Source organism: Mastomys coucha, unplaced genomic scaffold (genome assembly GCF_008632895.1).
Source record: "Mastomys coucha isolate ucsf_1 unplaced genomic scaffold, UCSF_Mcou_1 pScaffold8, whole genome shotgun sequence".
Taxonomy (NCBI): domain Eukaryota; kingdom Metazoa; phylum Chordata; class Mammalia; order Rodentia; family Muridae; genus Mastomys; species Mastomys coucha.
In genome coordinates, this window is record NW_022196914.1 from 58,761,843 (window position 1) to 58,774,982 (window position 13,140).

The 13,140-nt window shown below is 42.8% G+C and overlaps 1 protein-coding gene and 1 long non-coding RNA gene across 5 annotated transcripts in view; one reads left to right on the forward strand and one right to left on the reverse strand.

Annotated features, from left to right (window-relative positions):
* Positions 1-13,140, reverse strand: part of Arhgef28 (Rho guanine nucleotide exchange factor 28) — a 302,649-nt gene that overhangs the window by 226,129 nt on the left and 63,380 nt on the right. The window lies entirely within an intron of this gene.
* Positions 1,766-13,140, forward strand: part of LOC116083103 — a 20,435-nt gene continuing 9,060 nt past the window's right edge. Inside the window, exons 1-2 of one of the 2 annotated variants that reach the window (XR_004115581.1) lie at positions 1,766-1,937; positions 7,623-7,645. This is a non-coding gene — a long non-coding RNA (uncharacterized LOC116083103). Of the gene's footprint in view, positions 1,938-7,622; positions 7,646-13,140 lie in introns of those variants that run through there. The other variant, XR_004115583.1, reaches the window with a different exon arrangement.

Here is a 13,140-nt window from a genome sequence, read left to right on the forward strand (position 1 = left end):
ACACAGAGCCTTGCTGACCACATGAGAGTCAGCCATGAGCACTACTTTTATCTGCCTCACCCAGGGTTCCCATCCTCTCTAGGGAGGGATTTTGACATGGTATCTTCTACAGTAGAGTATGTTTAACCATTTTCCACCTATGTTCAAACACCTCTTACAATTCAATATAAAGATACAGGGTGCTCTGGGTAGAAAACCAACCTGTCTATATAAGCCTGAACTCAAACACACAATTTTGTATATTATCATACATGTTCACTACTGGGGTCTATTCCATGACACTTTCCTGATACACAATGATTCTAAGCATAAGTCACTTCTTCCAAACACCTTGATTATCTAATGAAGACTGCACTTGAGGTCAAGAGTCATGAAGTCACAAGTCAAGATAAAAAGAGACAACTTATTGCTATCAAATAAGGTTTTGAACTTCCCACCAAAAAGTCACTCAACTATCATTAATGGATACATCCTTGGGCAAGTTTACTCCAATTCATGCAAAACATTTTCAGTTGCTTAACAAAATATGTATCATCCCTTCCATATACTATCTTATAGTGTGTAGAAGTGGTAAAAGTCAAAGAATCCTCCTTGACTTACACACTCCCTTAAATAACATGAATACTCAAGTATATGTAAATTAGTGTTCTAATGATACAAGCTTATTACATCATCTGATCAAAATCCCTGCTTAATATGAATTCTTCAGTAATCACCTCAGTTTATTCCCTGTGGGCTTTTTGTTATTTGTTCTCAGGAGAATATACGAAGCCATGCTTCCCAATCTTAGAAAATTGTTTTCCGTAACAACAGACAGATTCTGAATGACAAATGACTGTGTTGGACACTCAGATGCATTCTGTTTCAGTAGTGCTGATTTTCACAGCCCCTGCCAGCCATCAGCTCTCCCTAGACTCTGCACTTCTCACACCCAGGTCACCCACAGAGACTGAGTCCTCCACAGGCTGCTCCCACAATCCTACCCCTTCCAATGCCATACTGACATGGAAGTCTTTGGTGTCCTGGAAAAGAAAACCTCAGCCTTTGACTGGTCTCCACATGCAATTGGTCCTGAATCCCTCTGCCATCCCATCTAGCTCCCATCCTCCCCCAAAAGTCATTCTTAAATGCCTGCCAACTCCTCCTCCTATTCCCTTTCTCTCCCACTCCTTTTCCTTCTCTCTCCCCATTTCCTTCTCTCTCTCCCACCCCTTTTCGCTCCTCTTTTCCTCCTGCCCTAACCTCTGGAAAAGAAATTGTGGCTGCCGATTCTCAAACCCCCCTCCCCAATAACTCCACAAACAGTCACTGTCCTTTTCCTCTATACTTAAAAGAAATGAAGTTTGCAAAATGAAGTCAAGAATTCGAAGAACACATGGAACATCAGAGGATGTGGTACAGAAGGAGTCAGGTACAGGTAGGTGTAGGAAGCCTGCTCCAAGGTCACCTCACCCTGTGACAGCTGGAGGTGCAATGGCCTGTTTCAGCCTGTGACCCTTGCTCCCCTAGAGCCCTCTGGCCCAGTCAACACACACTCCATCTCTTGGCCACATGATTTCCTGATGTTCATTGGTTAACTGCACTCATAGTGTATAAGCTCCCCTGAGAAGCACTCTCTGAAGGAAACTCGGTGTGTTTCTATCCAGCCCTGAGTCACAGTGATCAGGACTAACACTCTCAGTAATGGATTCCCTAATTGTGAAGTCACAAGGGCAGGACAGCCCATTTTCCCTTTGTCTGTAAAGCTAACTGTCCCCAAGGGACAGATACAAGCCACAGGAATAGAAGGGGCTCTGGCCCATAAGGTATCTTACAAACCCTGGAAGGGACCCTGAGCAATGTATCTACAACTGGAAGCCACTTCCAGAATGCAATCAAAGTTGACCTGCACAAGGCTGAAGTAGTCACAGGATGCCAGCAGAAGATAACATGTGATGGTGAGAATTGGCTTATAATAATCTGGTATTTGTTCAGAGTGTTTAGTGTGAATTACAGTACAGAGAAAAATTAAAATTATTCTCTGAAGTGGTGGAAGCAGGGTAGGAGTCAACATTTCAACTGCAGTAAGTAATGTTTGCTTCCTCTCCATGCACCTCCCCTGAGATACTCCTCTTCCTGCTGAGTGGAGTTTTTAACCTATGGAATTTGCCAACTTTTATAATTTCTAATTTCTCATTGTAAATACTCATTTTTTATCTAGTTTTGTATTTATAAGTTTATTCTCCTTTTTTTGAAACAGCCCTTCAAGAGGCCTAAACATAGGCCTTGGCATCTGTCCCCACCTGTAATTCACTAAGTTCCTGGCACACAAAGTCTATGCAGTCAATTAATAGAAGAACCAATGGCATGGCTAGCCACTCAGCATCGCTGACGATCATTAGTTATGAGAGGTTCTAGGGAACTAGCTAATGAGAAAGCAGTGTTGTAAGACAACACACAATGCCCTAAACTGGCAAGGCAGTGGCTCAACTTTTTGCAGGGTTGTGGATCAAAATAACTATGAATATTGGGAAATATTAGTGAAGAATGCTAAGAGCTGTTGTTGTGTGAAGTGTTCATGTGGGGCTAGAGAGAGAGCTTAGTGGTTAGTGCCTCTGCTCTTCCAGAGGACCGGGCATTTGCTTCCACACTTTGCATCCACACCGAACTGCTTCCAACTGCCTGAAACTCCAGCCCCAGGGGATCTGACACCCTCTTCTGAACTCTGCAGGTACATGTGGCATACACATACACAAACATGCACGCACACACATGCACATGTATACACATAGGCACACATACATTTTTTATTAGATATTTTTATTATTTACATGTCATATGATATCTCCTTTCCCAGTTTCCCCTCCAAAAAACAAACAAACAAACAAAAACAACAAGAACAAACCCCTGTTGCCTCCCTCCTCCCCATGCTTGCCACCCCACCCTCTCCTACTTATTGGCCCTGGCATTCCCCTACACTGGGGCACAGAACCTTCACAGGACCAAGAGCCTCTCCTCCCATTGATGATCAACTTTGAAATCCTCTACTATATACATGCTGCCAGAACAGTCAGCCCCACCACGAATAGTCTTTGGTTGGTGGTTGAGTCCCTGGGAGCTCTGAGGGTACTAGTTAGTTCATATTGTTGTTCGTTCTAAGGGGCTGCAAACCCTTCAGCTCCTTTGGTCCTTTCTCTAACTCTTTCATTGGGGACCCTGTACTCAGTTCAATGGATAGCTGTGAGCCTCTACATCTGTATTATTCAGGTACTGTCAGAGCCTCTCAGGAGATAGCTATATTAGGCTGGCTTGTCCTTCCTTCAGTCTCTGCTCCATAGTTTGTCTCTGCAACTCCTTCCATGGGTATTTTGCTCCCCCTTTTAAGAAAGAATGCAATGTCCACATTTTGGTTTTCCTTTTTCTTGAGTTTCTTGTGGTTTGTGGGTTGTTCTTCCTGTATTCCAAACTTCTGGGCTAATAACCACTTATCAGAGAGTGTATACCAGCCCACATACATTTTTAAAAGCCTTTTTTAAAAGAATTATTTATTATCTTATGTATATGAATACACTGTAGCTGTCTTCAGTGACATGGGATGACAAGATGACAAGAAGGCATGGGACAGTTGTGAGCCACCATGTGGTTGCTCAGAAGAGGACCCAGAGCTCTTAACCCCTGAGCCATCTTCCCAGCCCCTTTAAAAACCTTTTTGTCAAGTGAATGTGACATGGCTCATGAAGACTGTTTCCTGAGCAGGGGGATTCTGTGAGAACCTGTTAGAGAAGGTGAGTTCCTCAGGAGCTGCTACTTAACAGAACATCCTCTCTTTTGAATTCTAGTCCCCAACAAGGATCTATTTACCTCACAAAATTTATACACACAGTGCCCAGAAATTTAGTAAAGTCTCAAACTCTGGGACATGTTTCTCCCAAAATTATTACTGCCCCTCCTGACTGACTCCCTCAAGTCTTGTTGTGTACCTCAAATACAAAAGTAAATAAATCAATACAGTGAGTGTCTGTTGACCCAAACAATGGTGGTCACATACCTACTGGGGAAACCCAGGGAGAGAGATAACCAAGAATCACAACAGAAGAGAGTTCTAGAGCCCGACACAATGGGTGAGGATATTATTATAAGGAGAATTCAATCCCCAGAACCCATATAGATCTAAGAGAGAAGCAACTCCAGAAAGATCTCCTCTGATCTCTACTCATATGCTGTGGGACAGGTGCACACACACATAAATAAGTAAATAAATAAATAAATAAATAAATAAATAAATAAATAAATGTTGAAAAAAGTGTAACACATACCCCACCCCCCAGGATGACCTTCAGCCACTACACATGGGATGGATCTAAATTGGAACTATGTGTTACTTAAGTACTTATGAGCCAGTAGTGAGAAATCTGTGTCCAAATCATTTTAACTTCTGGTGTTTTGGATGTTTTTACATTTAACGAGTGAGAAATTAAACGAAATGAAGTAAAAGTAAACTCCTTCAAAATGTAAAGCATAAAGTATATCTACGGGGCTTCACTGAAGATATGGCGTTTTAGCTGAAGCCTGCACAGGATAAACTTAGTTACACAAATGCAGAGGAAACAGGAGCCCAGAAAGGGAGCAGCCACACCAAGGTCCTGGGATAGAATGAATATGGCATTTGAGAGAAACTGAGAAGCCAGAGTCGGGCTAGGACTTCAGTGTGTAGGCTTCCTGCTGTCCCAACTGGATGATCAAGAGTCACCTTGAACTACCAGCAGCTGTTGTGTCAACTGGAACTTCCTCTCAAGAAACACAGCCATCCCTCAAACGGCCTTATAGAAAGTCAGAGGGTAGCCAGGCAGTGGTGGCACATGCCTTCAATTCCAGCACTTGGGAGGCAGAGGCAGGCGGATTTCTGAGTTTGAGCCCAGCCTGGTCTACAGATTGAGTTCTAGGACAGCCAGGGCTATACAGAAAAACCTTGTCTCAAAAAAAAAAAAAAAAGAAAGAAAGAAAGAAAGAAGGAAAGGAAGGAAGGAAGGAAGGAAGAGAGAGAGGAAGTCAGAGGGCAATTTGTTTCCCTTCTGTCAACAAAAATTCACAGAAGACTGAAGTGCACGGAATACCATAAGATATTAGGATATAATGAAGTGGAACAGAGGGACTTAGGTAAAGCCATGGAGGTAAGAGAACGGAGAGGGACCAAAGACAGCCTCGTGTAGGCAGAGAGGAGATGTGTCTCTTATCAGACAGGAGAGGATATGGCAGCCACCGGACAGGTGAACCCAAGGGAAGCATGAAGGCCTCGTAAAATCAAGCAAATGGAAACTCTGCAGAGGCTGAAGCAGCAGTCCAAGAGTGGATTAGGTTCATTGTCGAGGACAGAAAGGGGCAGCCCCAACCCCTGGGGGTGCTATAGATGTGCTAACTGTAAGGGCCTAGGAGGACTCAAAAACGGTGTGGTTTTCACATGACACTTGGGAGACTGGTGCCTGGCAACAAACATCAGGAAGCTGGAGAGGGGGCTGCTTTACACAGAGACTTGAAAACGGCTCTTTAAAAAGAAACAGTCACCATCTGGATTTTAAGTGAGGGCTGGATAACCGAGCGGTAATGGCAAACAGACTCCATGGAAAAAGAAGAGGCGGACCATGCAGAGGGCAAGGCAGGCAAGCCACATGTGGGTGTATTCAGGGAGGAGACATAAGAGAAGAAGGATGAGCTGACCTAGAAGGAGAGGAAAGAGGACTCTGGAGAAAAGCGGGCTGCTAGAGCAGGAAGCACAGCTCGCACACAGCTCTGGGATACTGGCGTGGGAGAGTCAGGAGGTCAGGGACCCCAAATGGAGCGCTTTCATCATAAATCAGATCACATGAATCCTCTGTGGAGCCTGCACCCATACTTTTGTGCATTACCCCGTAACTCCAGCTATTCTTGACCCGGCCCTGCCCACCTGGAACCTGTCACCTTCCTTCTCCTTCACAAAACATTGGCCGCACTCATCTTTTGCTGCTCCTCTGATACCGGAAGTTCATGCCCTCTCCCAGGACCTTTGTCTTCCGGTCCCCTATAGTGAACCCACGGGTTCACACTATCTAGGAACACATCTGTGTGTACGCGTCCTCACACACGCAGAGACACACACTGTCCCAGCACAGCCACTCGGGGCTCTAGCACAGCACTCTGCTGCTTTCATGCATGTCACTTTCGTCTCCCCATTCCTAAGTAAACTAAGAAGGTGGCCAGAGCCCGGGGCTTCTTTTCCTTTTCTCGATCTCTAATATTATAGTACATGGAGCTGAAGGAAGACTTACAGGGGAGAAAAAAATATCTTAAAGAAAAATAATGCATGACCTTTCTAAGATCGGCTTAAAGCAAAAGGATTAAAGCCAGACTGTAACAAGTTACAAAAGAGGAAGATGAGCAAGCAGCTCTAAGACAGGTTCTCTAAACCATGCACACCCTGGGTGGGGGAGGGTAAGCCTTCCAGAAGAGCTGGCTTTCCAGAACACCTAAATAAAGCACCAGATCACATCTCGCTTCTTCTACTAAGGTTCTTGTTGTTGAGACTTAAACCATCAGGCACACATAAAATGTCCCCTTAGATGGCAACTTATGTTTAAAAATCAAATTGCTAGGCCAGAAAGATGGTCCATTCGGTACAGGCCTGATGGTCTGAGTCCCAACTGGGAAACCCACATGGTAGAAGGAAGTAGTCAACTTATACACATTATCCTCTGACTTCCATATGTACATGTGACATGCGCTCCACCCCCATATATACATACAGAAATGTGCATACATATGGGAAAATGTTTAAATGTAATAAAAACTGAGTTGACTACTTCAAATTTTTGAAAATGCAAAGGTGCACATTACCCAGAATGGTGAGCGGGATCACTGATATAGGGAGGCAAGGTGATGTAGACTTAAGAACACTTGGTACTTAAAGACCTGAAAGCTCAAAGATGGAAGGAAACTCCTCTTCAGGCACTGCAGGGATGGGCAAAATGGCTGCCGGCCAGGTAAACTGAAATAGTCACCTATGGTCTTCTTTGCTCTGTGGCTACAATGTCATCACTTTGGAATTTGACTCTTCTGAAAGCCAGCAGGTGAAAAAGAAAAGAGCTTTAAAAAAAAAAAAAAATTAAAAAGCAGCTCAAGAAAAGAGGGTGGGAAAAGCTCTGTTTAAGTCAGTTTTAAGCAAGAGTTCCTTGAAGCAGGCCAACTTAAGCAAGCCCAGCTTAAACAGCAGCGACAGAGATGCCCAACAGCTGGTAACTGATAGGAAGACACTCAAGCCACTGTGTCTCAGTGAGGACACGGACAGTATACACACATTCGCTGAGAACTTGCCCTAAGTGAACATGCGGCCAGGCTTGACCCCAGGAGGAGCCCCTCCTGGTTCCACTCTCTAAGCCAGAAACAGCTGCACACGTTTGAAAGGATGCCGTAGCCCCAACACTCTGACCCCCATGTACTTCACCTTCAAGCTTTCCTCAGAAGCCAGTGAGGATGTAGAGAGGAGCGCCCAGAAGCGCCACTGTGTACTTTGGAATTTGCATAGAAATGAAGCTAATAGAGGAGTTGTATTGGGTCTCTAAGTCAAGCCTTTTGCTAGAGTCGGCTGCTAAAGCTCCATTATTCTGTCTTAGGCAAGAGACATAGTCACCACTATCCTTGAGGACAAAAAGAAGTGAAAAGAGTGAAACACTTTAAGGACCAGGAAATGCTGTCGCTTTCATACTAGAAAGTTCAAGGAAGACAGCGGGGAGAGAATAGCCCGATGAGCACCCTTGAGGGCCTGTGAACATGGAGTTCTGGTGACTGAGCAATGGCTGGGACAGTTGCTGTAATATATCCACCACTTAAGGTGAGAAAATTTATCTACCACTAACTACTATACAAATATACATTATGGAAAATACATATACAAATATATACTTATATATGATATAATATACAATATATTATGTTATATATGTTTTGTGCTAAAATTTTATGTTTATATATCATAAATATATAAACATATGTTATATAAATGTTTTATATGTTAAATAATGTTTTATGTAATATATAGTGTTTATGTTATATATAATATATTTTATATTATATTAAATTATAAATTTAGTTTAATATACATTGAGTTATAAATTTTATATTTATATATTATATATTATTCTGTTTATATTATGTGTTAGCACAGAGGTTGCAAATACAGTTACAATCCAAGATAGTAGAGTCAACATGAAGCAGTCACTCTGCATTGGAGCTTTTGACCTCCTCATCAGCAAACTGAGGGTGACTCGTGCCCTTTCAAAGATTTCCCAGATGATGTGGTCAAGCAAGGCCAGTCAGGAGTGGGGGTTATTAAGGGACATGAGAGGCCAGTCATGGGGGATGCAGAACTACAGACAGAGAAAGGGCAGGCCTCAGGACAGGATTTCCTTCAGCAGGAACCAGAAGTTGGTGGGCCTCTGTGGGAGTCCGGAAGGAGATGTCTGCCTGGTGATGCCGGAAGAAAGCCAGCAAATCACTTACTCCCTCAATAGGAAGCTTCTTTCAGAGCTAGGAAATGGTCCTGGGATTCAAACAGTACAACCAGACAGCCTGGGACTTGTCCTCAGACTTCTGACAGAAGGCTAAGACCTAGAAAGTATACTCAGCCGGATATCAACATAAGCTAGACGATCCAGACTATCGGAAAGATCAACAGAGGAGGAGTTAGTTAGCTCAGCTACCTCAGGAATGGCTCAGGTTTCTAAACACTAGGTAAGAACTTCATTTAGGACATTCAGTGAGCCCAGGACACACAGCATCCTCAGCAGGATAGAGACTCCAAATAAAATTATAATATAAACATAACGTGCAACAGAAATAGAAGATCAACTTTGATTTAACTGGCAATGAGCTACTGAGAGAATGTCACTGTCCAGCCAACCAGCTCTACAACGTGCTGCCCTAGAGAGAAATGGTCCTACCCTCCCAAGCTGACTCCAAGTTCATCAGTAGCACCACATGTCAGACAGGGACCCAGCCAACAAGACTCCACAAGCAAAGACACAAGTGCCCCTCTGCAGATGTTATAAAGATCCCTATGGATTGGCCAGAATTAGAGAAGGGCAGAAATAAAGGGTTTTTTTATTCTTATAAATTTAAGGTAAAAATGTTAACATACTGCTTTGGAAAATGAAAATAAGACAATAAATCCCAGTTTATTATTATGAATAATTATAGCATAATTATTCATTATAATAATTATTCACAATTATTAAGGCTAAAGTTCTAGATATTAAGTGTACCTGAAAGTTGCTGAATTAAATTTTAACTATGACCTCTAATTTACAGCTCAGTTCCATGTCAACGTAATTATGTACCACACTACTATAACAAGACTTTTTTTTTCTTAGAATCTAGAAGGAAGGCAATCTCTGATCACCATATTATTTTTTTATACATGTGTGGAATGTATCTACATCATATCCAGTCTCCATTTGCCTTTCTTCCCCATCCCCATTCTTCTCCTACTGGTCTCCTACTGTAACAATGAAACTATCAAATAGCCCTGAGTGCCACTCTGGACATACATTGCCATTGGAGATGCCCCTGGTAGCCAATGACTACACCCCAACAGTGCACATATCGCCCCTGGAGACGCCGTCCCGGCTGCCAATGACTACACCCCAACAGTGCACACATCGCCCCTGGAGATGCCCTCCCGGCTACCAATAACTACACCCCAACAGTGCACACATCGCTCCTGGAGATGCCTTTCCGGCTGCCAATGACTACACCCCAACAGTGCACACATCACCCCTGGAGATGCCCTCCTGGCTGCCAATGACTACACCCCAACAGTGCACATATCACCCCTGGAGACGCCCTCCTGGCTGCCAATGACTACACCCCAACAGTGCACACATTGCCATTGGAGATGCCCTCCTGGCTGCCTGTCTGGCCATGCTGCCACTCCTCCGACCTGACCATGGTCTGTTTCTCTCTTCTCATAATAGAGTCTCAACGGACCACCATGTTTTGCCACGTTTAAAAACTAGAGTGAACCTGCAGCTAAGTTCGTGAACATCCCAACATCCCTAAGACTAGGGCAAAACCACCACCCTAAAGAGGAACAATCAGAAAGGCAGCATCCACGTTTCCTTCTGAAACAGATTCCTAGTAGAATAGGAAAACAGTGTATATCCTTTCTTTGTACTTAAAGGAAAATACAAAAGATTACCTCAGTAGGACTGTGGGCACAAGGTGACCAGCATAGCTTAAAATGCTACATAGGAACTAAAAATAATAGAAGCTGAAACTGCTGGCAAGCAGGAAGAAAAGAGAAACTAGACACAACACAAACCTAATTAAGTTGAAAACACGCTTCCAGAATTCAGCTCCTATCTTCTCAAAAGACGAAACAATCGGCCCCTGGACACTGTTCTATAAAGAAAAGAGGGAAAAAATAGTAGAAGACACAACTAAAGAACACTTCAGTTGAAGTGTTCTTTTAGAAGACTAAAACTGAAAGCTTCCTTCATGGATCCAAACAAAATAATGGGGAATTTAAAAGCATATGTTTATATCCACAGATAATCTGTACTTAGAAAGACATCTCTCTACCATTTTTAGAGTAATCTCTAGTGATACCAAAATAGAAACACGGGTGGCATGGTGGGGGGGCACTTTAATTATAAGAATGTCATAAGAACTCACTCAAGTCAGGTCCAGCAAAGGAATCAAGAAATTACTTGTAAGAACCACCTGAATGCGGTGCTCTTTTCTGAGCTGTGAATAGAGGTCAGGGAATCATTTCTACTGATGTTTTGCCTTCTGGAATTATTAAATTATACAGATGATCTAATTTTCCCTGAGGCAAGTCATATAAATTAATTTATTTTTAAAAAGTCTGTTGCAGTGACTAAAATTTAAAATTTGTTTTAAAAATACTAATGCCTATTTTATACGATATAAATATATATAATTGCCGTGTAATTTTAGACAACATCCTGATCTGTTATAAGTTTTCACAATTTGTGACGGGGGGGGGTATCTTAGTTAAAACAACTGAGATTGTCAAAACTACATAAAAGGTATCAAAATTAAGAGATACGATGCCTCACAGTCAACTGGGCAAACACTACAGCACTGAAATAAATGCTACGAAGACTGTGATAAAATCCAACGCAGACACAACGCAATGCGTGGAAGAGCACGCATCAAACTGTCAAAGGGGCTGAGAACTCATGACTACATTAAACATACGGCTTCCAATTTGATTGGCTTACTCTAGTTCTAATTTATACAATATTTGTACAAAATACAACATATATAATGTATATTATATATATTGAGGGCTTATCTACCAAAATACAATGAACTAAGAGAAAGGGACATGAAAGCATTCACCTCTTGATAACCAATGATGCCCTGGTTCCAGATGTCCAGATCCATAGATGCCCAAGGGCTTTATATAAAACAGCATAGCCTTTTACCATTTCCATATTGCCCCACACATCCTCCCAGACACTTTCAATCACGTCTGGATTACGTGTAATACCTAATGTAACACAAACACTATGGATGTAGTGGCTATGCTTTATTTTGCAGGGAATGATGCCAAGAAAAAGCTCTGCATATATTCAAAACAGATATAGTTCTTCCTTTAAACACTAAGGATAAGCATTTACAAACAGCAGGTGATGGGAGACCAGGGAAGAGCCACTCCCCCCAAGATACAGGGATAAACCGTAGCACCGGTTCTGTGTCTGTGCCACATGCATTTTGCCCATTGGGTGGGACTTGGTAATATATGCTACTGGCTTCTTACTGGCTGAGGCCAACTGGCTTAGGTCGGTCTGCAATGATCTTGATTGGCACAAAATATTAACTAGGAAAGGCAGGGCACAGCACAGATAAGTACTATAGAGTTATGAAGAGTCAGCCATGTTAAATATATGTAATGCATTTCATCTAATCCAGGATACCATGTTTAATATGCATTTTTAAAAAAATTTCAGTATGTGTCATGTTTCCTTATAGAGAACTACAGTCATTAATTGAGTTCTTCTAAAATTAATTTTTACATAGATTTTATCATGTACCACACAGACCTTTCCATGTCTTTCCCTTCGCATAACAGCTTTTTATGGCAGTTCATAGTGAAATCATTGTGGAATCAACTATTTTGTACAGTATAAACTGAAATGACATCAATATGAACCACTGCGACTGAGATCACAGATTTGCAGGCATAAAATCTGTCAGGGCAGGGTGAACCAGGATATAGTTTCAGAAATAAAAGGAGGAGACTACACCTTAGAAATGATGGCATAGTAATCTTGCAGTACAACAAACATATGATCTGAGGTTGTGAGTTATTTTCTGGATACTACTTGGCATTTTCTTGTGTTTTAATTAGCATACATTTAGCAATTAGAAAGGTTTTCATATGTGAATGCTTGGGACACTTAAATATCTTGTCCCTCAACAAAGTAATAGTAGGAGGCAGAGGGAGGGAGGGAACTGGGTAGAAGAGGGGAGAGATGAACAGGGTTGGAGCAGAGACCAAAGGAATGGCCAACTAATAACCAGCCCAACTCCAAATGCATCTCATGGGCAAGCACCAATCCCTGATGCTATTAATGATACTCTGTTATGCTTGCAGACAGAAGCCTATCATAACTGTCCTCTGAGAGGCTCCACCCAGCAGCCGACTGAAACAGATGTAGAAACCTATAGCCAAACAATTGGATAGTGGTCGGGGACCAACAGAGTCAACAAACAGGGACCCCTGGGAGCTCTCAGAGTCTGAACTACCCCACCAAGCAAAGAGCGTACATGGGTTGAACAGAGGCCCTGGCACACATGTAGCAGACATGCAGCTCAGTCTTCATGGCTGCCTTGTCTGCCTCAGTGGGAAAGAATGCACCTTATCTGGCAGATACCTGATGTGCCAGGGTGGGGGGATACCCATGGGGGGCCACCCTCTCACAGGAGAAGAGGGGAGGGACTCTGTGAGGGAGGGAACAGAAGGGGGAACAGCAGCAGGGTTTCAGGTGTAAACAAACAAATATTAATAAATTAATTAAGCCTGGCAGTGGTGGCGCACGCCTTTAATCTCAGCACTTGGGAAGCAGAGGCAGGCAGATTTCTGAGTTCAAGGCCAGCCTGGTC